Consider the following 27,885-nt stretch of genomic DNA (forward strand, 5'->3'; position numbering starts at 1 on the left):
ATATCACCTGCAGCATTCTTTTGTAACACCATATTTCAAAAGGTCCTATTCCATTTCTTTCTGAGCTAGTTATCATCCATGTTTCATTTCTATACAATGCCACGCTCCACACGAAGAAACGTCTTTCTTATTCCTACGCGTATATCAACGTTCAAAGTGAGCAACGAAAGGTCTTCCCTGCTTGTGCTAGTCTGCATTTTACGTCCTCTTAACTTCTCCCTTCGTTAGTTATTTTACTACCCAAGTAACGGTATTCATCTACTTCCTTTAAGACTTCATTTCCTAATCTAATATTTCCTGCATCACCTGACTTCGTTCGACTGTAATTCATTCCTTTTATTTTGGGCTTATATATTTTAATCTTGTACTCTTTCCCCAAGACTCTCTCCATGCCATTCAGCAATTCCTCGGATAAAATAGCAATATAATCAGCAAAACTCAAGGTTTTGATTTCCTCTCCTTGGATTTTTGTTTGATTCCCAGAAGAAGAATACAGCCCCAGATACCAAATGCTCGCATTGTGATTGACGTCACTTAGGCTTCCTGTTGTTAATTATGACGTTATGTTTGACTGTATCAGAGAAACAAATTTCTGTTGGACGATTTATAGTTGAGTTTTAATTAATTTTGTAGGGTATTACACGAGTGCCAAATACAGTAGAATCTTTCCCACCCTTCAAAAAACCGCCTGCCTCTGCCAACATTGAACTCATCACCTTGTCCGACTCGTTGGACGAATGGTCAGCGTACTGGGCTTCGGTTCAGAGGGTCCTGGATTCGATTTCCGGCCTGGTCGGGGATTTTAACCTTCACTGGTTAATTCCAATCGCCCGTGGGCTGGGTGCTTGTGCTGCCCCAACATCCCTGCAACTCACACACTACAGATAACACTATCCTCCTCAACAATAACACGCAATTACCTACAAATGGGAGATGCCCCCACCCTCATCGGAGGGTCTGCCATACAAGGGCTGCACTCGGCTAGAAATAGCCACACTAAATAATAATAATAATAATAATAATAATAATAATAATAATAATAATAATAATAATAATAATAATAATAATATTATTAATTATTATTATTATTAATATTATTATTATTATTATTATACTCATGATCTTGCGATCCGGAGAACAGCAGTCTACCATCGATCTACGGAAGAAGCTATCAGTGACATTAACGGTAATTAATATGGTGATAGTACGCTAAGAATTAAGGCAGTAATCGGGTACCGAATCTTGATTCAACAGAGGACTATTATGCCACAAAAATTGTTCACAATAGCCACTAATAAATAGGTTCAAGTGAAAAAATCATACGGGAATTCTTTCACCGTTTATAACCCAAATACTCTAAAGGGTCGTAAATTGGTATTAAAAATTAAAAAATAAACAAATTTCCTCCAGGGAAAAGGAAAAATATAGTAAAAGAGAAATGTGCCTGCCAATTTGAAATAGTTTGTGTCAATAAGGGTGTAGAGTTAGGGGGATATTTTATACCCGCCGCCACTATTTCCTCACTCAGATGCGCTATCTAGCAGAATAATTCATGTGTTTCAATAATTATTGATCCCAAAACAAATAAATGGTTGTCTGCAATGCGGTCGCACGTTTTTTCCCCTAGTGATGAGAGTCGAGATTGGAAATATGGAGTAAATGGCTGCACAGGTCGTCGATTCAATTCCCCGAGCGGCAGACCATAAGCCCATCACCAAATTGTGGTGAATCCTAGCCATTCATTCCAATTCCCAATTCCATGTTCCCATCGACATATAGCCAAGAACAAACCGCCTGGGATATGAAACAGCAATAAAAAAGAATTGGCGTGAAGGCCCTGTTGAATCCTGTTCTCTGTTATCTGCCTGCTCTGCCCCCGCCTCTTCGGCAAGATAGCAGGGTGTGAAAGAATTGAATTACAAGATATAAAAGGGAATCAAGTCTCTGTCACTCAGATATGAGAGAGAATTGTAAAAATTTAAACAGTCTAAATATCATTTGAATATAAATTTAATGTACAAGAAACTCTAATTTATTTTTAGGCATGAAGATTTTCTTTGTAGAAAATAACTTGTTTCGCTAAGAAATCTCTGTGTTGGAAACGCAAAAGGGTGTAAGTTCAAAGAGGATGATAAAATGAGTTTGTGTATTCCAGGAAGAGAAAACGCACTTTATTGACAATGAAAGGAGACGACTGTCTCAAAGTAAAATATTATTTAAAAAGTTGTACTACGTAAATTTGAGTATAAGGTACCACGTAAATTGATGTGTGTTGAATTATAACACAGAGAGGCTTACGAACCCCATTGCTTGATGCTAAAAGGGGATTGGTCCAACAAATACAGCTTTAGGCAAACTAAAAATCAATATCATTACAATTTTCTTACACAAAACTACTGCAGAATGGTAAAAACTTATCCATGTGTTGAAAAATATTAAATTATTATTTTTAATATGAAAAACAAATATTTAATATACTGAACACATCCCGTTTTGGCACATAAATGATCAAATCAGAGATTTTTCGTAGTATAAGCTCTCTTTTTTTCACTAATTTTTCTAAAATTTTACAAATACAGGGTATAGTATTTCTGAACTTATTTAACATAATATAAAAATGTTAAGACTGATGTTCAATGTTCTCCGATTACTTCAAACTGTTTTTCACTTCCTAAAATGTTACAAACACAAAATTATTATTTTTGAACTTACTTGACATCCCAAAAGTAGTCAAATAGTGTGATGTTGAATCATCTCCGGTATTTTGTTGGTGGTAGGCCACATGAATATTTTACCACAAAGATCCTCATATTCAGCAGGTATATAAGGAAGTAATTTTACAACATCCTCCGGTTTAACTGCCTTTATAGGAGCTTTGCCTCCGGGATAGGTCTTTTTAGAGGGCAAATGTAGAGCTCGTTAACTGGGAATAGAAAATTTAAAAAAGTATGATGTAAAGTCCATTGATGAATTATAGAGCGATGACATTCCCTGGAAGTTTTCTTTACCAAGAGAATTGGCCGTGCGGTTAGGGTCGCCCAGTTATGAGCTTGCAGATGAGATAGCGGGTTCGAACCACACTCTCTTCAGCGCTGAAGAGGGTTTTCCGTGGTTTTCCGTGGTTTCCCATTTTCAACTCACGCAAATGCTGGGGCTGCACTCTAATTAAGGCTACGGTCACTTCCTCCCCACTCCTAGCCCTTTCCTTTTCCATCGTCGCCATAAAATCCATCTGTGTCGGTGCGACGTAAAACAAATTGTAAATAGGACGTTTTCTTTATGCCTGCTGTTAAGAAAATTGTGATTTCTGTGCTAGTTGATGTTCTAATGAAAGGACTTTAAGGTGCAGCAATTTCCCATACATATAGCTCTTTTCATACACAAAGGTCAATATATGTATTTGGGAGAATGAAATGAAGCAAAATACAGTAAATACAATTTCTTTGCAACTTTTGCACCTTTTTTGTGCGACTACTACATTTGGCTACCTTTTCTCTTCTATTTCATGCTTCAGCAGCTTTTCTTCCCATTTTTATCTGAATTTTTTTGAAGATTAGACCTATTTTTTTCCATTTTTTGAATATACTTTTAAGATTTTGTTTGATCAGAAGTCAGAAATAGTCAATAAATAAATATTAAAATATAATTTATGAAAACCATCACCAATTCATATCCCAACAGCCATCAAGCAGGCGCAACAATTACGCAACAACAAAGACCTAGAGTTCGAACTTTTTGCAATGCATGGCTACACGTATTTGCCTGAGGTGATTGAATTTAGAAAAAGGTATGGAGGAAGAGGAACAGTGGAAAAAGTCGATGAGTGTTAGGGAAAACGTTGATGGATTTCCCTAAATAAAAATTCGATTTAAATTTGTAAAACAATCCAGTTGTGGAAACCTTTGCAACTAGGACTGAACTCCCTTTACGAAAGCTCACACAATGTGCTCCAATGGATTCTGTAGATGTCGAACGGAGTTTCCATTTAATATAAAGATCTACAGAGCTCCAAGCACCAGCAACTTAGTGTCAAAAACATTGAAATTGAAAAGTTGGTTAATTATTCGAACCCAGTAAATGGGATAACAAAGTTCATGAAACTGGTTTAATAAAGCGATTTCATCAACACCTATTTTGCACCGTTTTGTATATATTTTCAGAACCTACCCCACCCCCACCCTCTTCTCACCATATTTTTCACCTTCTAAACCTTTCCCTAATGATTGGTGAACTGTAATTATCAGAGCCTTCCCTCAGGTTTTGTTTCGAATAAATAAAAAAAAGAAGACAGTCATGTATGGTGATAAATTCGTATTTAATAAAATATTTCGTTATAAATTAGTCTCTCCGTAATATTTATATCAACTACGTAACACCTGGGGTGGAAAATGGCTAATCGATCATTCGTAAAGACGGGTAAGCACAAACTCACAGTCAGAGCTGCAGACGGTTGGACATATTATGCGCATACTTTTTAATGACAGATTTTTGTACTGGTTTGAGGAATAAGGAGGGAGCACTGCCGGTTCCGGTAATACTGCCAACTGAATGGAAATTAAATCTGAATTGAATCGATAATATGATCGACCGATTTGAATTTTGTAAACCTTTATTACCTTAAGCAAACAACTGTGTCACACACACATTATATAATATTTCTCGATGCGAATCTTCTTCTTAGCATGAATTCTATAGTTTGGCTTTGCTGCGTAAACAACAACAGTGCGAGTACGTATAGTGTACGCCAGATGTCGCACAGCAATGCATAAGCGATTCTTAGTTTGTGTTTCAAAGGTTGCCAATATGAATCTCGAAGAAAACCGAGGTCGACCGATTCAGCACTAGGTTGTCCATCTATCACTAAAAGGTGTGCGTACTATGCAAAACTAGTGATGGGATAATCGAATACTTCTCATAATGGAATAACCTCCATCCGAATATTTAAATAATCGAAAAATAAATGAATGGAAAAATTTACTATTCGAGTGTTTCATTGATTCGAATGGAGTTTCGAATGAATAATCGAAAAAATAATCGGATGGAAAAAATCTTCACTATTCGATTGCCTCGTTCACTCGAATGAATAATGATCGAATGGGAAATATAATCGAATAATCCAATAAGATGAAATAGTTGAGTAAGTTATTACTTTCTATTCGATTATCCCATCACCATGCAGAACACTAAGTCGAATGTAGGTTAAAGGCATGGCAGATAACTAATGTAAATATTAATTTAACGTTTCATTTAATTTGTCCACAGAGTAGGTGAGAGGAATATATTCTAAAACTGAGTTGTATTTATTGCTATCAACTAGGTGGCAGATCCCCAATCACTGCTTATATGTCTTTAACAATTTCAAGGAAGTTGGAATTTCATCGAACACCACCTTTGGTAAATTATTCCAGTCCCTAATTCCTCTTCCAAATTGGTCCTCTTCAAATACAACTGTATCTTCTTCCTTCGTATCTTAAGAACTTCCTTCCTTTCCTACAGCTTTTCCCATGCCCGTGGGGTCGCGGGTGCGAACTGCGTCGCACATGTGGATTTGTTCCTGTTGTACGGCCGGATGCCCTTCTTGACTCCAACCCTATAAGAAGGGATGTAATCACTACTGCGTGCTTCTGTGGTGGTTGGTAGCGTAGTGTGTTGTCTGAATATGAAGACGAGAGTTTTGGGACAAAAACCCCGTCCCCGGGCCAGAAGAATTAATCAGAAGCGATGAAATGAAATGGCGTAGGGCTTTTAGTGCTGGGAGTGTCCTAAGACATGTTCAGCTCGCCAGGTGCAGGTCTTTTTATTTGACACCCTTAGGAGACCTGCGCGTCGTGATGAGGATGAAATGATGATGAAGACGACACATACACCCAGCCCCCGTGCCACAGAAATTAACCAATGATGGTTGAAATTCCCCACCCTGCTGGGAATCGAACCCAGAACCTCTGTGATCAAAGGCCAACACGCTAAAAATTTAGCCATAGAGCGGGACAATCAGAAGTGAATAAAATCCCCAACCCAATCGGGAATCGAACCCGGGATCCTCTGAAACGAAGGCCAGTATGCTTCCCATTCACCCAACGAGTCGAACTTCGTATATTAAGAACTCCATTCAAGCTTATTCGTCAAATGTAGTCCTAATATTAAAAGAAGCGATCTGACAGCTAGCATAAGAGGGAGGGCCTATTGTAGTGCCGTTACGCGGTGTTGCCACATTCCTACATTCGTTTATCCTTGTCACTCTCGTGTTCGTTCAGACCTCTGTATGAAGCATGTGAAAAGATCTGATTGGGAAGTGAAAATTTGTGAACTGCAAAGCAACTCCAGACGGGCAGCAGACACGTCTCCATGGTGACCGCAGTTGGTCTGGCCACGTTTCCATGGCAACCTTACCCCTACTCTTTTTCGTCCAGCTAGGCTGGCAGTAAACGGACCTTCCCTGCTCTAGCTGCCACAATGCTTCTTTTAATATTAGGAGAAAGATGTCGAGATGATGATGATATTTACAAGAAGTGGAACTAGCTTATCAATCAACTAAAGGCAGTTACGGTTAAAAAAGAATTGTCAGTAAAACTGCAACACCATCACAACACTGGAGTGCCTATATGCAGCTCAGTGTTTGGTGTTGAACAAATAAAGGAGAAATTGATGAATTAAAAAAGAAGGAAAGGACATCATTGTCATTTCACGCCATCCTTCCACTGACTGCTTACTCGGACAGCTCGTCCTCTTATTCGCTGCTGCTTCCTACTCCCAAATCTTACCATCCCGAAGATTGTAATCTTATCGTATACTAGTTTTTCTGAAATCGTCCACAACACATCGTGCTCCTCTCCCCTTGATTTTTTTCCACTTCTCGGAACAAACAATCCAAGTGAGTGTTCCATTCCAGTGGAATCGCTTTAAGCTATGACCTCTCAATGTGAGATCGAATCTACAACAGCAGGTATTATGCATTAACACACAGGAAATGAATGAGTGGGAAGATAAACTAATTAGGTAGTTACATAACACGGAGAAGAGTTAGCACAGGAAGTCAGAAACAAAAGGATGGGATCTGCGGTATCGCGTTAGACTGACCGAGCGTTCATCACTTCGCCATCTCTCCTTCTCTCTTCTCATTTTCTTTGGTACTTTTTCTGCTTTCTGGCTAACGCAGTGTCCGTGACAAGACGCTGGGCAGCAAAAGAAACCTATCTCAGTTGGTGCTACATCCACGCTTTTCTCGCTTCTACCTCCGTCCCCTCATCCCTCCCTCCTTACAACTCCTCTCATCCAATAGCATTGTTTCTGCTCCGGCAGCCGTGACCAAGGCCGAAAGCCCAAAAAACTCCAAGAAGCAGCAGCACAATACAACAACACTCAGCCACTGTACCGGACCGGACGCTAGCTGTTCTAATTACAGCAGGCACTGGACTATCCACCATGACGGAACATGTTCGGATAAACACAGAACGGAATGCTTCTTTCAAATGCTACATACCAACAAGTATTAAAAACAATACAAGCTATCAGAGGAATGTCCGTAATAGCATTATGTTCCAGAGATAACAGATAATCTCTACTATGCCTGTTATTAAGTGTCTCGACAGTTCAGGACTGGAAGCTATTATATGGCGTCTAACTTCAACAAGAAGATCCGGTTCTTAATTTTCATAAAAACGCGAATACATCGAATCTGAAATCTTCAGTATTTTTGTAATATATGAAAGTTGAAAACCCAGTAACAAAATACGTACGCCCAGCAATAACAGTGATATAACCATGTTAACCTAGGAATAGGCCTTTCCTATCCCATCGTCGGCATAAAATCCATCTGTGTCGGTGCGACGTAAAACCAATTGTAAGGAAATACTCGTTTGTATATCCTTGCTTCTTTCCTTTTTCTTTCCTTCTTTCTTTCTCCTTCTTTGACTCTTTCTTTCATTTCTTCTTTTCCTTACTTTCAACTCTCCCTCCCTCTTTTTCTTTCTTTCTTTCTTTCTTTCTTTCTTTCTTTCTTTCTTTCTTTATTTCTTAGAAGGATAAAAATAAGTAAAAGAAGAAAAAGAATATGAATCAGGTTCTGTTTAGATTTTTATAATATTTTCACCTCTATTATGTTATATCCTCTGCGAACTGGTCGAGTATTCTTGGCTTCCAACGTACCAGTACATTTTTCCTACGCTCCAGTACGACGACAGGTGAAAATAAACATAACAACAGAAACAGTGTTTCTTCTCTTTCTTTAAAGGGAGTGGGAAAAGAGAGTAACAAGGAAAATCACATTACTTTTCTTCTTCTTCTTCTTCTATAATAATAATGTTATTTGCTTTACGTCCCACTAACTACTTTTACGGTCTTCGGAGACGCCGAGGTGCCGGAATTTAGTCCCACAGGAGTTCTTTTACGTGCCAGTAAATCTACCGACACGAGGCTGTCGTATTTGAGCACCATCAAATACCACCGGACTGAGCCAGGATCGAACCTGCCAAGTTGGGGTTAGAAGGCCAGCGCCTTAACCGTCTGAGCCACTCAGCCCGGCCTTCTTCTTCTCTTCTTATTCTTCTTCGAAAGAAAGAAAGAAAGAAAGAGGGAGGTAGAGTTGAAAGTAAGGAAAAGAAGAAATGAAAAAGAAAGAGAGAAAGAAAGAACCTGGTTCATATTTTTCTTCTACTTCTCCTTCTACTTCTTTTTCTCCTTCGAAAAAAAGAAAGAACAAAGAAAGAAAGAAAAAGAGGGAGGTAGAGTTGAAAGTAAGGAAAAGAAGAAATGAAAGAAAGAAACAAAGAATGAGAAAGACGACAGGTGAAAATAAACATAACAATAGAAACAGTGTTTCTTCTTCTCTTCTCTTTTTTAAAGGGAGTGGGAAAAGAGAATAACAAGGAAGATCACAATACTCTTCTCCTTCTACTTTTCTTCTTCTCTTCTTCTTCTTCTTCGCCTACTACTTCTTCGAAAGAAAGAGGGAGGTAGAGTTGAAAGTAAGGAAAAGAAGAAATGAAAGAAAAAATAAAGAAAAAGCAACAAAGAAGAAAGGAAACAAGGAAGAAGAAACAAACGCGTATTCTTCTTTTACAATTGCCTTTACGTCGCTCCGACACGGATGGGTTTTATGGCGACAATGGGAAAGCAAAAGCCTAGGAGTGGAAACAGAGCTGCCGTGGCCTTAATTAAGGTGCAGCCCCAGCATTTGTCAGGGGTAAAAATGGGAAACCAAGAAAATCACGGAAAACCATCTACAGGACTGCCAACATGGGCTTCGAAGCCATTATCTCCAGGATATAATCTCACAGCTGCGCGACCAACTTGCCCGGTCAAACGAGTATATACAAGGGGGGGGGGGCGATAAGACTGTCCCGGAAAATAATTAAAAGACTGACGCGGAACTGGCCCTCGTTAAAGAACAGGAGAACTGCTCATCACAGGAAATGCTGGAAACCGTGATTTCGATGCCCCAATCGGCTGCTGGTACATTACTGCGCGTGCGCATCTCCCACATGTGCACGTAACTGTATCACTAAGTGTGAGTGAATGAGAGGAGCAGGCGTGTTTAGTGATCAGTTGAATTCAACACAAACTGGGTGTTCGGGATAAAACAGCGCGTGTTCATTGTCGAGTGTTATGCTTGTGCGGTAGGCAACCCGCATTGCAGGGTTCAATGAGCTATTTTTAAATCATCCTACACAGAGTACCCCCCTGCAATTAATACAGCTGGGGTAGTGGCTCCGGTGGCCCCGTGGTGCCGGACCTGTGCTCGCTTCGAGTTACAAATCTCGTGGAAAACTTATGCTGAACTGTTTGTGCAAGAGTTTAAGACTGGAAGTGATACGGCAAAACCTCCAGCAAAGTCTGCAATGCAGTACTTAGAGGCAAACTGGCGTGAAACGAGCTCGATAGCGAATAAAAACCGTAACTATGTATTAGAAAAGAGCTCGAACACCAGAAAACGGTGGCGTGCCAGATGCGACCGTGCCGCATGCGACCCGTGCCTCTAGCGACCGCATAATCTGTAACCGTGCCGGATGCGACCGGCGTTGACAAGCAAATTGTCATTTGATAAGTTGTGTCATCACCCAAGATAAGGCAAGCTAAACGAAGTGCAATGCCATTTCAATAAGTCCTATAAGCAGCTACTGCCCCTACTTTACATAACACTTCTGGGGGAAACTCGTTTTACAACACGAAACATGGTGATGCGTTTACGTCTTTTCCCACCGGGCGAGTTGACATTGCGGTTAGAGGCGCGCGGCCCTGAGCTTGCATCCGGGAAATAGTGGGTTCGAATCCCACTGTCGGCAACCCTGAAGATGGTTTTCCATGGTTTCCCATTTTCACATCAGGCAAATGCTGGGGCTGTACTTTAATTAAGACCAGGGCCGCTTCCTTCCCATTCCAATTCCTTGCCTGGGCAGGTCTTTCTATCTGACACCCTTGGGCGTCCTGCGCGTCTGGATGTGGGATTATGATAATGAAGTAGGGAGAGAAGAAACCCGGTTTCGGCACGTAGCCTACTCCTCTTGAATAATACCAAGGGGTCTGCACAATGCTTTACGTTGCCATCCGACGGCCGAATCACCATCAACAGCATCATATCTCCTCACTCCATTTGAACACTGCGAAAAGGTTTGGATTTGAATCCCGGCTTTTGGCATGCAATCTAGTGATCAGAAACTGTCTACCACCAACTTTCCTACCCTGCTGGCCAACATTCTGATGGTGATTTTTTTTTCATCCAGGCTAAGTAGCTCAGACGGCTCAGACGGTTGAGATGCTGGTCTTCAACTCCAACTTGGACCCCAACTTGGCAGGTTCGATCCTGGCTCAGTCCGGTGGGATTTGAACGTGCTCAAATACGTCAGCTTTTGTGTCGGTGGATTTACTGGCACGTTAATATAACTCCTGCGGGACTAAATTCCGGCACCTCGGCGTCTCCTTAAACCATAAAAGTACTTACTGGGACGTAAAGCCAGCAACATTATTACATTTTTCCTTCGACCAACGGCACTCGAACCTGCTAACAATGGTGTCAGGCCTTTATTTTAGATAAGACCAAGTTAGCTACTTATAAGCAATCTGCCACTTGGTGACAGCCCTTAACGCAGATCAATTGTAAGTGATTGATGGGTCGCATGCGGCACGATGCTTATCCGCTCGGTCGCTATTGACACGATAATGGCCGGGTCGCATCCGGCACGGTCGCATCTGGCACGTAACCCCAGAAAACATATGCTCGAGTGAGGGAAATCCTGGAACGAAGTCCGACAAAATCTCAACGCAGTTTATCTATGGAAGTGGGAATTAAGAGATAGTCATGTCGAAATATTATGAAAAAGGACCTGCATTTGTACCCTTACAAATGTATTGTTGTGCGTGCGATGAAGTGTCAAGGCGAACCTTCACGTGTTGAGTTCTGCCGATGGTTTCTGAGTGAAGTGGAGTATCCTCAGTTTTTAATTTCTTCAGATGAGGCCAATTCCAGCATTTTCTATGATGTTAATTAACAACGGTCTATCCCGCGTCAGTATGCCCGGTATATAACTAAATATATGCCTTTCAACGTCTATCATCTTGCCTTTCTTGACGAACTATGCAACCTCACAACAAACTATTATTATTTTATTACTTATTTTTATTTATTACTGTGTTCTTTCTACTCACTTTGTCTAGTAATCGTTAAAATCCGAGTTTAAACCCCCGTACCATGCCCATTACTTTCCTCCATCTGCCTCACATCAAACACACTAACGAAGAACGTTTGTTCAGAGGTTTCGTTCCTAACATAGCCTTTGCCTCTTCACTATGAGTACTTTCTTCTCATTGTTCCAATCAGCAATGATTCTCAGCACACAGTGCACAATTCGAATAATTCATCTGGCAGCTCACTTCGTTCTTAGAACATGCCGTCCAGCGAAATCTCTACATTAGCTTCCCTACACATTGATTCGACTTTCCTTCTTATATGAGCCTCCCGGGAGAATGCATATCTTAAGAATTTCAAATGATGCACCACTTCCAGTTATCAAAATAATAATGCAAAGCAAATCCATTTCCGTGCAGGTCATGAAGGCTCTGGAAGGAGTGGGAAAAATCCTATTATCGGCACTAAATGGTACAAAGCACAAATTATTTCTTATAAACTCAAACCGTCCAGCATTGTTTCTACTCTTCGAAACATAAGCGGCTGTACGGCAGGCGCGCGCATAGTTTTTGACCCTGCAACCAGCGTGCACGAGTTCGACCTGACAAGCATGAGTCGCCAGTCTGAATCTCAGCTGTTAATATGGTGAGACAGTTAACATTGCAACACCGTATTCTCGTATGTAATATTATTTAAAGTACAAGTCGGCTCGGCAGGTACGCGATGCATGTCTTCAGGAATTTCCTGGTGAAGTACCACCTTCAGGAGCACAGATTCACTTGATTTTAAATAAATTTGAAACTACTGGCTCAGTGTTCAATAAAAAACATACGCGCGCAAGAAAATTTTTAACAGAGAAAAAGCTGGATGATAGTGGTGAGAATCTTGAATGGTCACCGAATAAAACACTCACGAAATTAGTACAAGTAGGGGTTTCGGTTTGTTCTTCATACAGAGCTACAAAGTTCTTACACATCAAACCGTACAGGCTTACACGAGCTCATTGTTTAAAACCTGCTGATCGAGCCAGAAGAGTGACATATTGCGAGAGGTATCTTGCATTACTGAGTGATCGAATATTCCACCCTCAGCTTGTGTCCTTTTCGCATGAGGCCTGGTTTAATATTTATGGTCGTGTGAACAGTCATAACTCTCGCTATTGGTATGCAGAAAATTCTAATGGTGTTTATGAATTCCCTCATTATGAAAATGAGACTTCCGGTATCTTTTATAAGGTAATATTTCATACAAGATAGTATACACGCTTAAAGCAGGGCAGCCGTAAGTTGGGCTGAAACAGCTGCTGTAGCGCAGAGTACAAACCCCGTGCGCTCGGTCTGGGTTTGTAAGAGAGTCCCTGTACTTAGTTCAATCATCCACCGGGTACTCAATTTTGGAGTAGGCTGAGTGATCCTCAGAGACATGTGTCTCTCCCAAAGTGGAAATACAGTTTCTAATGTTTTCAACTTCCTGATACCACACACTCTCAGGTGAAACGAGCACGCCCTAACGTCTGACCTAGGTAGTCCTTTAGAAGCAGGAGAAGATGAACTAACAACGAACATTTCTGGACTTGTGTTCCGACTGGGTTAGAATATCGATCTGCCTAAACGAATCATCATTAACAGTGTCGTATACCCTAACTCCATATGAGCATTTGAAGAGTTTTGTAATTGAACTTGGGCTTTTAGAACACAATCTAGTGATTATAAATTGTATACCACATCCTCCCCTATCCTTTACACCAGGGCCTCTCAAACGCTCAAAATCTCACGCGTGCAAATCGAGGCACAAGAGCTCCGTGCACTGTGCATCGCTCCCGCTCGGCACGGGCTACTCGGCTAAGTTCGGCTCAACTCGGCTCAATTCGGCTCGGATTTGGAGCGCTACGCAGCAAGTGAGGAAGAGGGAGACAGGGGGAGCAAGCGAGACAGGCGTGGAGAAAGAGAGAGACAGCGCTATTGATCCAAATCGAGGAGTGGGGGGTCTGCACTCTGGTCAACCAAGCGAAGTCGTATTTTGCACCGTGCGCAGTGCATGCACCAAGCGCATGCACCCTGAGAGGCCCTGCTTTACACGGTGAAATTTTTAGGGTTGAAAATATGTCTTATCAGACAAGGTAGGGGTCCCCTTACTACGAAAAATCAAGTAATTCCCTCAATTGCGCCGAAAGTTGAAGGGCTAAAGGGTCAGGAAATATTTCACATTGTGAGTCTTCAATATCTCTATCGAAATAAATAAAAAATATTTGAAAATTATGCTTACATGCAGTTCCGCAAAAACAGCCTAAAATCACTTGTTTCTGTACCTGTTTTCTTTTTCATCCAAATCCTAGCCAAATTAACTTATTTACATAATTATTTGTGAAATGTGTTCCTTGGTTCAATACACTCAGGCGTTTTTAATTTTTGTTTAAATGTCCACAGCGAATGTAGTCAAAAATGTAATGGCGTATGGCTTTTAGTGCCGGGAGTGTCCGAGGACATGTTCGGCTCGCCAGGTACAGGTCTTTTTTTTCTACGCCTGTAGACGACCTGCGCGTCATGATGAGGATGAAATGATAATGAAGACAGACAGCACATCCATCCATCCCCCGTGCCACCGAAATTAACCAATGATGGTTAAAATTATCGTTCCTGCCGGGAATCGAACCCGAGACCCCTGTGACCAAAGGCCAGCACGTTAACCATTTAGCTATGGAGCCGGATACCGAATGTAGTTATAAGGGCTTAAGTGAAACTCTGCATTGACTCACATTAGCGCTCGTAGTGGTGTTAAAGTGAAAGAATGCACTGACTCACATTAGCGCTCGTAACGGTAGAAAAAGGGAAACTGCTAAAATCTAATCGACCGGATAACGATGATTAAGAAAGGGATTGTAATTTTTAGGAATAAATAAATAATATATTCGCATACTTTATCATATTTGATTTTCCTAAAATTCGTAGCTCATATCCCTAGCATGTTTTCAACACTGAGTTGCTTGCCTGAAGGGCAAAAACTGTGGATTTTTCCGCTCGAACCGACTAACTACGGTGTGGTGTCAGACCATCCAGACTTAACGATCGTAGCCACCAGGTGGGTTTAAGCAATGACCATAGTTCATAGAATCGCCCTATATATATTTCCTCTAAGTATACATGTTTTGTATGCAGTATCGTATAATGACCATAAGCTAATACAGTCCTGTTTGTACCGCTATTGAAGTGTTATTTACTACATGCATATTAATTTACTCGGCCGGTGTGTTTTCAGTGTGATCAAATAAACGTTTTATTTTATACATAATCTATTTTAGCGTGTCGCTTTTGTTGTTACGAGCTATCTTCCCTTTTGTCCATTCTTTTGTTTACTTGCATTTTACGAATAATAAAATAACTAATGCTATTAAAGCCAGGGCATTACGAGTAGATTAATTCAATCACTTGATAGTGTATCCACGTGTGTTCGCTATAACAGTGTTATTACTGGTCTTCATGCACTCAGTGCTGGTAATTGAGTTCGTAAGTTTTGATATTAGTTCGGTAAAGACTGTGCGTTTTTCATTGGAATCCTTTATTATAAATTACTCGTAGTTAGACCAATCTAAAAGTGATATTTTTTTTTGCTACGGGCTTTACGTCGCACCGACACAGATAGGTCTTATGGCGACGATGTGATAGGAAAGGCCTAGGAGTTGGAAGGAAGCGGCCGTGGCCTTAATTAAGGTACAGTCCCAGCATTTGCCTGTGCGTTTTTCATTGCAATCCTTTATTATAAATTACTCGTAGTTAGACCAATCTGAAAGAGATATACTTTTTTTTTTGCTACGGGCTTTAAGTCGCACCGACACAGATAGGTCTTATGGCGACGATGTGATAGGAAAGGTCTAGGAGTTGGAAGGAAGCGGCCGTGGCCTTAATTAAGGTTCAGTCCCAGCATTTGCCTGGTGTAAAATGGGAAACCACGGAAAACCATCTTCAGGGCTGCCGACTATGGTTTTCCGTGGTTTCCCATTTTCACACCAGGCAAAAATGATACAAAATGAAATCGTTTATATAATTCCGTCGCTGAACACTCGCTGTTAACTGGCCACACCTTAGAGTACAGCGACACCAAAGTATTGTCAACGGCTGTCTTACCACTGCCCTGCTTCAAAGGGAAGCCATCGAAATCTCTAAGCTGCCTCTGTGGATCCGTGGTAGAGTGTCGGCCTCCGGATCCCAAGATAGCGGGTTCAAACCCGGCAGAGGTAGTCGGATTTTTGAAGGGCGGAAAAAAGTCCATTCGACACTCCATGTCGTACGATTTCGGCATGTAAAAGATCTCTGGTGACACATTTGGTGTTTACCAGACAAAATTCATTAAATCTCAGCCATAGACGCCCAAGAGAGTTTCGGTTTACTCGGTCTGCCATCTAGTGGGGGCCTAGAGTAAAATGGAACGTCGAAATTGACGAGCAGACAGCCAGATGGCGTCAAATTGAAATGTCTGCACACGGTAGCTGAGGCCATACGATTATTATTAGTTGCCGGTCTCCGCCAAGGCAGGTCCACCGGGCTCCACATTGCTTCAATCATTTTTTAAAGAACAGCCAATCAGCGACCGCTACCTTCTTCATCATAGAAGACCAATAGGTGAACAACGTACCATAACTTGCATTATCATTGGCCAAAGAACAGCCAATCAGCGACTGGACCACAATTTGCACTACATATTGAGATGGAATTGCTACACCAAGCCTAAAGAGAAATATTTACCGTTACCGTAATAGTAAAAGAAGCGCACTGACAGACAAGCCTGCACGGTGTTACCGCCATCCTGCATTCCATTCTCCTTTCCTTCGCTTCCGGCTCACTTGTTCGTTCGTTCAGACCGCTCAGAAGCGACACGGGCCGGCAGCAAGTTCATCTCCATGGCAACCGCAGTTTCCTCAGCAACCACACCTCCTATTCCCTTATCCCCACCCAGGCAGGCAATAAATGGACCTCCCTCTAAGAACGGTCAGAACGCATCTTTGAATATTACGACTATTGCATATGTCAGACCTATCCTGCTGTATGGTTGTGAGGCCTGGGGCTATATTCCCGAAACTTCACCTTGAAAATTACAAGCCTCAGTTCTGAAATAAAATGACACGAACCGAACTTCGTATTCCCCTTATTACACCCAAGATAAACAAAATAGTAAAGATGGGCAAATCTAGAATCCTCTTTAGCCACTCGGCCAACCTTGGCATCCTACTCTTAAAGTTATTCGTAAGGACCAAGAAGCCGAGCATACGATTCAAACATCGATGCCCCAGGCTCACTTACGACCTGTGTTAAATACAAAAACAACCAATTTTTGGAACTTTTCCATATTCTAAAACACACTGTCACTAATTAAATATCAAAATTAAGCCCGAAAGGGGCCGTTTGTTAAGAAGGCAGGTTTTCCCTCCATCCCCCTCCAATATTCCAACAAAAACTTCTAAAACATATTAAAAGATGTTTGGCCTCCCTTCAGAGAAGAAACCACCTCATCACCTCACAGCCAGATCGATTTTCCCCCGCCAGTACAGTAAAAAGAGATTTTCCCGAATCATCGGGTATTCTTGAAAACAGATTAGTAAAATGACATAGTTTTCGCCCTGGGAATCTCGTTTACTTACCCTAAACAACAAAAATAAACACACCACGCCATTCCACTGAGAGTTTCCTAGACATTGAGATCATTCAGATCACTTAGAAAACGCAGTTTTCGGTAAAAAGTTGGGACCATCATATGCTCCTGGACCACGGCCTACAAGCCCGAAATATGCAGACATTTTTATAATGATGAACGTGAAAGCTTCAACTACAATATAATTTACTTCCAGTACAAAAATTGACGTCTTCGAGCGAGTGCCCGTGTGGTTAGGGGCGCACAGCTGTGAACTTGCATTCGGGAGTTAGTGGGTTAGTGGGTTCGAGCCCTGAAAATTATTGTCAGTGGTTTACCATTTTCACACCAAGAAAATGCTTAGACTATACATTAAATAACGCCACAGCTGCCTCTGTGGATCAGTGGGGCCTCCGTATCCCAAGATATCGGGTTCAAACCTGGCAGAGGCAGTCGGTTATTTGAAAGGCGGAAAACCGAGCTCAATAGCTGCAGTCGCTTAAGTGCGGCCAGTATCCAGTATTCGGGAGATAGTAGGTTCGAGCCCCACTATCGGCAGCCCTAAAGATGGTTTTCCGTGGATTCCCATTTTCACACCTGGCGAATGCTGGGGCTGTACCTTAATTAAGGCCACGGCCGCTTCCTTCCCACTCCTACCCCTTTCCTGTCCCATCGTCGATATAAGACCTATCTGTGTCGGTGCGACGTAAAGCAACTAGCAAAAAAAATGAAAGGCGGAAAAAAGTACATTCGACACTTCATGTCGTAGGCTACAATGTCGGCATGTGAAAGATCTCTGGTGACACATTTGGTGTTTATCCCATAAAATTCATTAAATCTCAGCCATAGACGCCCAATGGTCTGCCATCTAGTAGGACGGAACGTCGAAACTGACGAGCAGACAGACAGACGTCGTCAAATTGAATTGTCTGCACACGGTAGCTGAGGCCTTACGATTATTATCATCGTATTGTTTCTTCATTTCACTTTCCTTCTTTCTCCTTTCCCTTCGCATTTGTATCCTTCCTCTCCTCTTCCATTTGTCATCTCTTCACTTCTCTCTCTTTCCTTTTTCTTTGTGCTACTTGTTTAACCCCGCACTAACACATCGAAGGTTTCAGCGACGGAAGGATGGAAAAGGGCTAGCAATGGGAAGGAAGAGGCCACGGACTTAATTAAGGTACAGCCCCATAATTTTCCTGGTGTGACAATGGGAAAGCAAGGCAAACCATCTTCAGGGCTGTCTGTGGTAGGATACGAACCCACTATCCTCCCGAATGCAAGCTCGCAGCAGCGCGAGCCTCACTGCACGGCCACCTCACTCGGTGTTCAATAACATATCGAAGAATTTGAGATCCTCTCTGTTCTCTCATGCTGATATATTCGGCTGATGTTGCTATAGAATCCTAGCTCTATGTTGGTGTCTAGTAATTAGAAGAGTGTCACTGAGCGTAGCGCCAAGGCCTCGCGGTTTACAGCCCGCGTGGCAGGATCTATGGTTGTGCTTCGTACGTGACCATGTCCGACATTTCCTCACAAACATTAACACAACAGCCAGGCGAGGTTTTTTTCACAGAATTGTTTCATTCTTAACCAGCCAAGTGAGTCCCTTCACCTCCACTGAACTTCGTATTGTAGACGACAAGCCATGTAATTTTGTATCTCCTGCTACTATTCAAGGGCATATAAAAGGTATTATGTCCATTCATATTAAACACATAATTGCTCGCCTCAATCTCGCCGACAGTTTCGTGACTTGTCCAGATTTTTTATTCTTTTCTTACGGATTATTAAATGTCAGGAGGAATCGTCTTGCTACTAATGTAAGAAACAGATATAGCTTGCAGAGTGAGAACAATTGAGTTCGCTTTCCACTGTGCAGAGTGGGGGAGAATACAACCACGCATTTCCTACCTGTCATAGGAGGCGACTGAAAGGGAATCCCTTTGTGAGAATGGGTTGGCAAACACGAGGCACCAAGCTGAGTCTGATGTCGTTTCCACTTACTAGTACCAGGCTTCTAAAATTCACCTTCCGTATCCTTTCCGATCTACCTTGTTCAACTCCTATTTCTTCCGAGCCTTGCGAGGATGGCCCTCAGTCATGGAAAAGTCGCTTATAAATGATCTCCGGTGTTACATTTGGACCCCCTGTGGGTGGGGGCGGTACAATAACACCCACGGTATCCCTTGCCTGTCGTAACAGGCGACTAAAAGCCCAAGGGGGGCTACACTTGAGAGCGTGGGTTGGCGACCACAGAATCTTTAACTCAGTCCTCGCATTACTTACATGTACTTGTGCCTCGCTCCTCACTTGCATCTATCATATCCCACCTCTCTTGGTCAACTCTTGTGTTTTTCTGACCCCGACGGTATTAGTTTGCGAGGCCTAGGGACTCCTTCATTTCCACGCCCTTCGTGGCCCTTGCCTTCCTTTGACCGATGCCTTCATTTTTCGAATTGTCGGATCCCTTCCAATTTTTTCTCTCTGATTAGTGTTAATAGCGGATGGTTGCCTAGTTGTACTTTCTCATAAAACAATAATCACCACCACCACCACCACTACCTGTCACATTTGGTGTTTATCGGACAAAATCAATCGCCCAACAGTGGTTCGGTTTCTCTGCCGCCTGGAAGAGTAAAAAGGAACGCCTTAATTACCACGCAGGCAGTATAAATGGCGTCAAATTTAAAATGACTGCACGTGGTGGCCGAGGTCATTATTATTATTATTATTATTATTATTATTATTATTATTATTATTATTATTATTATTTAGCCTACTCTGAACCACGGTAAACAATTGACTTGCTGGTTAGTCCCTTTTTCCTTCGCTCAGAACTACTTCATCATTTCGTTGTGCTTCCTCTTTCTCTCCTCTTACCATATGTTCCAGGAATTTTCATATTTTTTTTCCTGAACCCCTGGAATTTACCCATTTTATTTCGAAACATATCTCTTCTATTAAAGAAGACGGTTTTTTTGGCAAGCTGCTTAACGACGCACCGACACAGATAGGTCTTATGGCGACGATGGGATAGGAAAGGGCTAGGAGTGGGAAGGAAGCGTCCGTGGCCTTAATTAAGGTACAGCCCCAACATTTGCCTGGTGTGAAAATGGGAAACCACGAAAAACCATATTCAGGGCTGCCGACAGTGGCGTTCGAACCCACTATCTCCCGAATACTAGATACTGGCCACACTTAAGCGACTGCAGCTATCGAGCTCGGTAAAGAGAGAGTTATTTTGGACTGATGCCAACTTCCTCTTTCTTGTTTCTGCTACCCATATAGTTCTTGCTTTTAATTTGTTGATGTAGTTAAAGATTTTCTCCTATCTCTGCTGTCATTTCTTGATGGATACAGTACTGTTGCGTCTGTCTCTTGACACAGGCCAGGAAAAAGTGTACCTTCCACCGAAGTCCCATTCTCATTCATGGCTGTGACAATATGGAAACTGCTGGGGGTATGGGCTGTGCTGAGTAATGACATTCAGAGCACATCCAGTGTGTCTGAGTGTTATGAAAGGTGTTGCTCAAAGGGTTAGTCGTGCTAAAAAAAAGAACTGTCTGGCGCAGTGAGGAAAGCAATGGGAAACTACCTCACTCCTCGTCTTGCCTAGTACGCCTCATTTTGGTGCTGCCATTGGTTTTTGTGTTTTTCATATTAGCACACAACTTTTGTTAGTGCTATTTGAGGATCCAACCACCCTCTGGGCTGACGACCTAACAGACACACTGACAGTCGACTCTCGTTCATTCTTGTGAGGTGTCCATAAAACTTCACTCTCCTCTTACGTTTGGTGTCTCTGATCTTCTCTGTCCCTTTTTACAGATCTTTATTTCTCCTCTTCCTCCTTGTACCATCATTGCTATTTTCGGATCCTAAGATCTTTCTGAAGATTTTCCTTTCTTTCTTCCCTAACTCATCCATTTCCCCTTTTTTAGTATCAGACATTCTGAATTGCAAAAGCGTTCTTTTGTTGTATCTATTCTGTACTAATCTATAGGCTAACTCCATCTTTGTGGCCCTTACCTTATTTGCTTCTTTATCAAGCTCATTCGCCTGGATCCTTTCACCAAGATATTTAAAATTATCTGCCCTCTTGACTTTCCCATACTTTTTTTCCAGATCTTTTTTCTTTATTATGTTTTTAATCTATGTAATCATATGAGATCCTCAGTCTTGCTTTCTCTGCGATTTCATGTAATTTTTCAAGCATGATTTGGTCTTCCTCTTTATCTTCTGCTAGCAGTGTCATGTCATCAACGAATGCTAAGCAATAAACCTTCACATTATTATTATTATTATTCATCGTTAGGGCCTATGAGGACCGCGAGATCTCAACTGCTTGTCTTCTTGCGGGCCAACCAAGTTTTAATGCTTTCGGAGTGTGCGTTCTTCCATGCATCAGAATGGACATGCTTCAGTCCACTTGGAACTTCTTCTTGATGAACCTGTCTAAGTTTGTGTTTGAGAGGTGCTCGGAGTTGAATGTCTATTTCTGAGATTCCATGCTTTAAAAGATCCTTACCCATCTCCACCAACCAAGGAGGAATCATTTTGAGACTTCTGAAGTAGGATAAAAAACGTTTACAGATTCTTTCAGCTGGCAATCTGAAGAGGTGAGCGTAAATTGTTATCCTTATTTTTCGGATTATGCTTCATATCTTTTCAGTGTGGATGTATATTTCTAAGTAGTTCCGAAGTCTGTAAACACCACATTTGAGGTTGGGACCAAGAATTTTTCGGATAATCCTCCTTTCCTTAATTGCCAGGTTTAGAAGCAGGCTATGCGTTCTGCTGCATATAATGTTTCAGGCCAAATTTAAGTTTGAATTATTATTATTATTATTATTATTATTATTATTATTATTATTATTATTATTATTATTATTATTATTATTATTGTTGTTGTTGTTGTTGTTGTTGTTGTTGTTGTTGTTGTTGTTGTTGTTGTTGTTGTTGTTGTTGTTGTTGTTGTTGTTGTTGTTGTTGTTGTTGTTGTTGTTGTTGTTGTACCCGGCGGTACACCTCTACGCGACGCAAGTTCAAATCTTGCGCCAGTTGAAACTTCTCTACTGGAGAAACCCGGAACTTTAACCACTGAACTAACTCTACTAGTTATCAGAAAAGGTCACTGAGTGTTTTTGATTTGCTTTTGTTTTTCATTGATCAAGAAGTGTGAAAACATTCTCTAACAGATGTCTCTACCAAACAAAAAACTACGGTAATACACTCTGGCGCAATGGAATGAACTCTCTTGAAAACATTTTGTATTCTTAAGTTTTGTCTTTACTAAATTTTGTTCTTTTATTTTTTGGGTTGGCAATATTAATCTTTCTGTCCGCCAGTTTTGAACTCAGCCAATCCCGAATTTCGTTAATTAATTTTTGACCAATAGTGTCCTTCTTCTTCGATGTTGATGTATAACTTTTAGCGACCCAATAAAATGGGGGGGGGGGGTGTCTACTCATTCCTGAAAGGTCTCGAATTTTCCACGAGAGTATAAAAACTGCTGATTTTCTTGTCTCGGTGCCACTCGTATAACATCTAACTCTGTGTGTGGATATGTAGCAGGGGGCGGGAAGCGCCTCTTTCTTCAAGCAGCAGCTCTTCTACAAGGTAATGGCCTTTTAACATCTTTATTTCTTGCTAGCTCAGCAGTGTAACTCTCGGGAAGGGTTCGAAACCTTTAATATGCAAATAACTAAACATGTAAACCCTTTTTCTTGCTAAACTTCTGTTTTTTTGAACTTTAAGTCGGGGATAGAGAGTGCTTTACCCTCTCGAGCTCCCTTTCATTTTGAAATGGAGGTGACTACGTTTTCATAACCGTTCTTCTCTTCTTTAATGTATTAAAGTTTTCTCATACGGGTCACCTCCCTAGCTTGGGATTAGCCCCTGTGCATCGGCCTAGAGCCACTTAGGTTTTAAAGTGTATATTTAGGAGTGCAAGTTCACGCCTCCAGTCCTTGCTGTACTTTGGGCCAGTAACTTAACCTGACGTCTTGTTTTCTTCATGCGAAGGCCCTGTAGGTTGGGTATTAAATACCCCTGTTTCTTTGTGTGCCTTGAGGGCAGTTAGTAGAGAAGTTTGTTGTGGCCTTCGATAGGCTTGTAAAATTGAGAGCAGGTCCGCTCTTTCTGGTATTATTAAGCGGGAGCAAGAGCTCCAGGTAATTAAGGGTTTTCTGCCCTTTGGTATTTGGTGATTGTGAGCTGAGAGCTCAGAGTTGTATACGGTGGGGCTTGAAGCCCAGATCATTAAGTTGTTCTCTAATCTTGGACTTCTTGATTGTGTACCTGATTTAACTGGTTGTTATTTGTTGTATGCTCAAAAATTCTATGTCACCATTGTTAAGTTTTGAAAATATAACCTTTATTGAAATTTTAATGCATCTTTCGGACTTGTAGTTAGACCCATTCCAGCCCGCACCTTCTTTCACCTCTGCTGATCCACCAAAACACGGTAACAATTATTAGGCCCCTATTACTTTTCTGTAAATATTTTAGAACTGGCATTCAAATAGCACAAAATTATGAGCATTATTCCTATACTCGACCTGATTTATGCGTCCTGTTTATAAACTCAAAGAGCCTAGCTTTGAATTTGGCCACAAAATCGAGTCTTCCAGAAAATGGACCGGCTGCAGCAGGTGTACAAACTCGTTGCATAAATAGGGTTAAAACATATTTACCAAGCTGTGATTGTGGTGTTGAAACATGTTGTTTAGTGTGTACTTCAGATATGTCCACCATAATTATTCCCTAGCGTTTCAGCCGAGTTCTGATGGCAACAGAATAGTCAGTCGATTACGTTCAAACTAGTTCATATGTCTGGTTGCGACTTAATTCTATGTTCTTTAAACTGAAATTATTTCATATAACGAGTGACAAAATGCGTTTTATTTACGGTATATTCGTGATGTAAATATGCTGTCATGTGATTGCTGCCTGGGTGACTGATTACTTCGGATCAAATAGTCGCCTTGACAAAGAATACTGCTATGTATTCGAAATGTCGGCAAACTGTACAGAATTTACAGCAAACTACAACACGGTTCAACCTGGAAAAGGAACTAAATAATTCTTCACACCGTGGAAGCTTCACTTCTAAGATGCTGTCATAAATTTCAGTAATTTCAAAGAACAAAATTCACAGGAGCTTATGGCATCATGATCTAGTAACTGATGATGAACATAGCGTAAAAAGTAACAAAAGGAAACGAAGTACATTTAGTAACAAACATTAGAATTAAATTCCAAAACCAAACCATTTCCTTTAAGTGATGAAAGAGAGAGCTGGGAAAACAAATTTCTTCTTATTTTTCTTCTGTCGAGTTTACCACACCACTGTCGCTCATGTGTATTTCGTCCTGTTTTATGACCGGATGCACTTCCTGATGCATATCTTATATGGAGGGATACAATCACTACTGCGTGTTTCTGTGGCGGTTTTTAGTGTGTTGTGTGGTCTGAATATGAAACGGAATGTTTTGGGACAAGCACGAACACCTAGTCCCCGAGGCAGAAGAATTAATGATACACGATTAAAATACGTGGTTCAGCCGGAAATCGAAACCGGGACCCTCTGAATCGAAGGCCCAAACGCTGACCATTCACCCAAGGAGTCGGACAAAAGGTATTTCTGTCATTAATGCATAAAAATGAGCTTTTACATTACCGAGCCGGCCCCGTGGTGTAGGAGTAGTGTGCCTGCCTCTTACTCGGAGGTCCCGGTTTTCATTCCCGGCCAGGTCAGGGATTTTTACCTGGACCTGAGGGCTGGTTCGAGGTCCACTCAGCCTACGTGATTAGAACCCAAAATACATTTAATACCGTAAACCGGGGTGAAATTTCCTTCAGATTCCGCCAACATCGTGATTATGGGGAGACGCTAATCACTGGCCAAAGATACAATATGCTTTTCCATGTTTTCAATATATTTCTAACTCTTTATGTAAATTCTTTGGTCATCAGAAAACCTGGCTGTAAGTCGCGTAAATTTTTATATGCAAACACCATTGGGTGTGGTAAGGTGCTGAAAATATAACAGAAAATATTAAATAAATGCAATGTGTGTGTGTGGGTGTGTCTGTTTTCTTCCTTCCTTATCACGCAGAGTTAACTAGTATTTCTTATGAAACAGAGGAGATCGAGGGCGGGGGGGGGGGGGATTTTAATGAATCATGTGGTTGTCATAATTTAAATCCCCAGTTTTCTCTCTTTTTAGGACAATTTTGTATTCTTTTATCTTTGTTGAAAATAATTATACAGTGAAATATGACACTCACAAGACGAAGCCAAGCTCCTAATTGGACAGTGCTCTCAGTTATGACAGGCATTGTATGAAAACAGAACAGAAGGTATCAGCTAAAAATAACATCGTTCGTAAACTGACTGTAACTAATCAAAGGCACTGCGTACTACTGCCTTGGCTCTCTGCTTCTCTATTGCAGAATATGCTTACACTGTTTAGAAGAGACTTAGCCATTCTAAACAAAAAGACACCTCCTCAAATGTCGCGTAGGTAACTTCATTCAAAGCTTCTTCTCCTCTTCTCCCGTTTTATCTTCACTTCCTTCCGTGATCTCTTTCTTTTCTTCTCTTCTCTTTTCTTTTCTTCTCCTCTCTTCTTTCATTCTCTAATGCTTCCTTCCTCTTCTTTTCTTCTCTGCTCCAATCTTCTTCCCTTATCTCTTGCTTTTTTTTTCTTTTGTACAAGTTGCTTTAAGTCGCACCGACCCATATAGGTCTTATAGCGAAGATGGGACAGGAAAGGGCTAGGAGTGGGAAGGAAGCGGCCATGGTCTAACTAAGGTACAGCCCCAGCATATGGCTGGTGTTAAAATTGGAAACCACGAAAAACCATCTTCTGGGCTGCCAATAGTGGGCTTCGAACACACTATCTCCCGAAGACTGGATACTGGTCGCACTTAAGCGACTGTAGCTATCGAGCTCGGTTTCTTATCTCTCTCTTCCCTTTCCTTCTCTGTTCTCTTCTCTTCCATCTTCTTTTCCTTCCATTCGTCTCCTCTTTTCTCCTTGGTCTTCATTCCTCTACTGTTCTCCCTCGTCTTCAACTCGATTTTATTCCATTCCCTACTTTTTAATTCCCTTCCCCTCCTTTCCATAATCTTCTCGTTTATCCTATTGTGCATCCATTACCCTTTCCTTCCTTTTCCTTCCCTTTCGTTTTGTATCCTTTCTATCCTTTTTGATTTTGTCACCTCTTCACTTCTCTCTCTGTCTTTTCTTTGTGCTGATTGTTTAACGTCGCACAAACTCATCCAAGGTTTTTGGCGACGGAACGATGGGAATGGGCTAGGACAGAGAAGGTAGCGGCCGTAGTATTTCTCTGGTATGACAATGGGAAACCACGGAAAACCATCTTCAGGGCTGCCAGCGGTAGTATTCGAACCCACTATCCGCCGAATGCAAGCTCACAGCTGAGCGAAACTAAACGCACGGCCATTTCGCTCAGTTTCTCTTCTCTCATCGCCGAGCGTTGGCCTTCTGAGACCAACTTGGCAGGTTCGATCGTGGCTCAGTCCGGTGATATTTGAAAGTGCTCAAATATGTCAGCCTCGTGCCGTTGGATTTACTAGCACGTAAAAGGAATCGTGCGGGACAAAATTCCGGCAACTCGGGGTCCCCAAAACCTAAAAATGCAGTTTGAGGTACGTAAAAATATTATTATTATTATTATTATTATTATTATTATTATTATTATTAGTATTATTATTATTTCTCATCTCATCTCTTCCTGTCTATTCTTGTCTACTCTCTTCCATTTCCTTGCATTCTATTCTCCTGTCTCTACTTCCTCACTTCGCCTTCAAATGCATTCTCTTTCTTTACACTTCACTCTTCTCTTCTGCTCTCTTCTCTTCTATTTTTCATTTCCTCCCTCTTACCTTCTTTTGCTTTATATTCTCTTTCATCCTCTTTTCCTTTCCCTTCTAGTTACATTTCTTTCCGACTATTCCCTTTCCCATTCATTTGATTCTCTTATCTTGTCTTCTTTTCTAATCTCTTCGTTTCTCTTGCCTTTCTTTTTCTTTCCTCTTCTCGCTTTGGTAAACAATTAGGAAGGACCTGGGTCAATTCAGTACTGATTTCAATTCGGTATAAGACAATGTTGCAGGTTAGTGACCAAGATTTATCTCAGAAGAAAAATGCGTAGGAGGTGGTGGTGGTGGTGGTGGTGGTGGTGGTGGTGGTGGTGGTGGTGGTGGTGGTGGTGGTGGTGGTGGTTTTCGCCTCCGTAGTGTAATGGGTTAGCGATATTAGTGCCGTTATCGGTGACCTGGGTATTATTCCCAGTACTGTCAAGGATTTAAGAATGGCAGGAGGGCTGGTATGTGGTTTAAGTGGTACATGGAGCTCATATCCATCGGGGTGTACATGAAAAGAGCTGTACAATCTTGGGTGGAAGACACGCCTTTACGTCAGCCTCCTGTTCTTCATGATCTCTGAAATTCTTTCCACCTTCTGGTAAACTTCTTTGTTGCTCCGAAGTTTCCATCCGCTTTCATTTTGGATAGCTCCCATAATTTTTCTGAGGATTTTTCTTTCCAGGACCTCTAGCTTCTTCAGCTTGTAGTTCATGGACAGGCATTCACTGGCATACAGGCATTCTG

Source organism: Anabrus simplex, chromosome 9, assembly GCF_040414725.1.
Source record: "Anabrus simplex isolate iqAnaSimp1 chromosome 9, ASM4041472v1, whole genome shotgun sequence".
NCBI classification, from domain to species: Eukaryota; Metazoa; Arthropoda; class Insecta; order Orthoptera; family Tettigoniidae; genus Anabrus; species Anabrus simplex.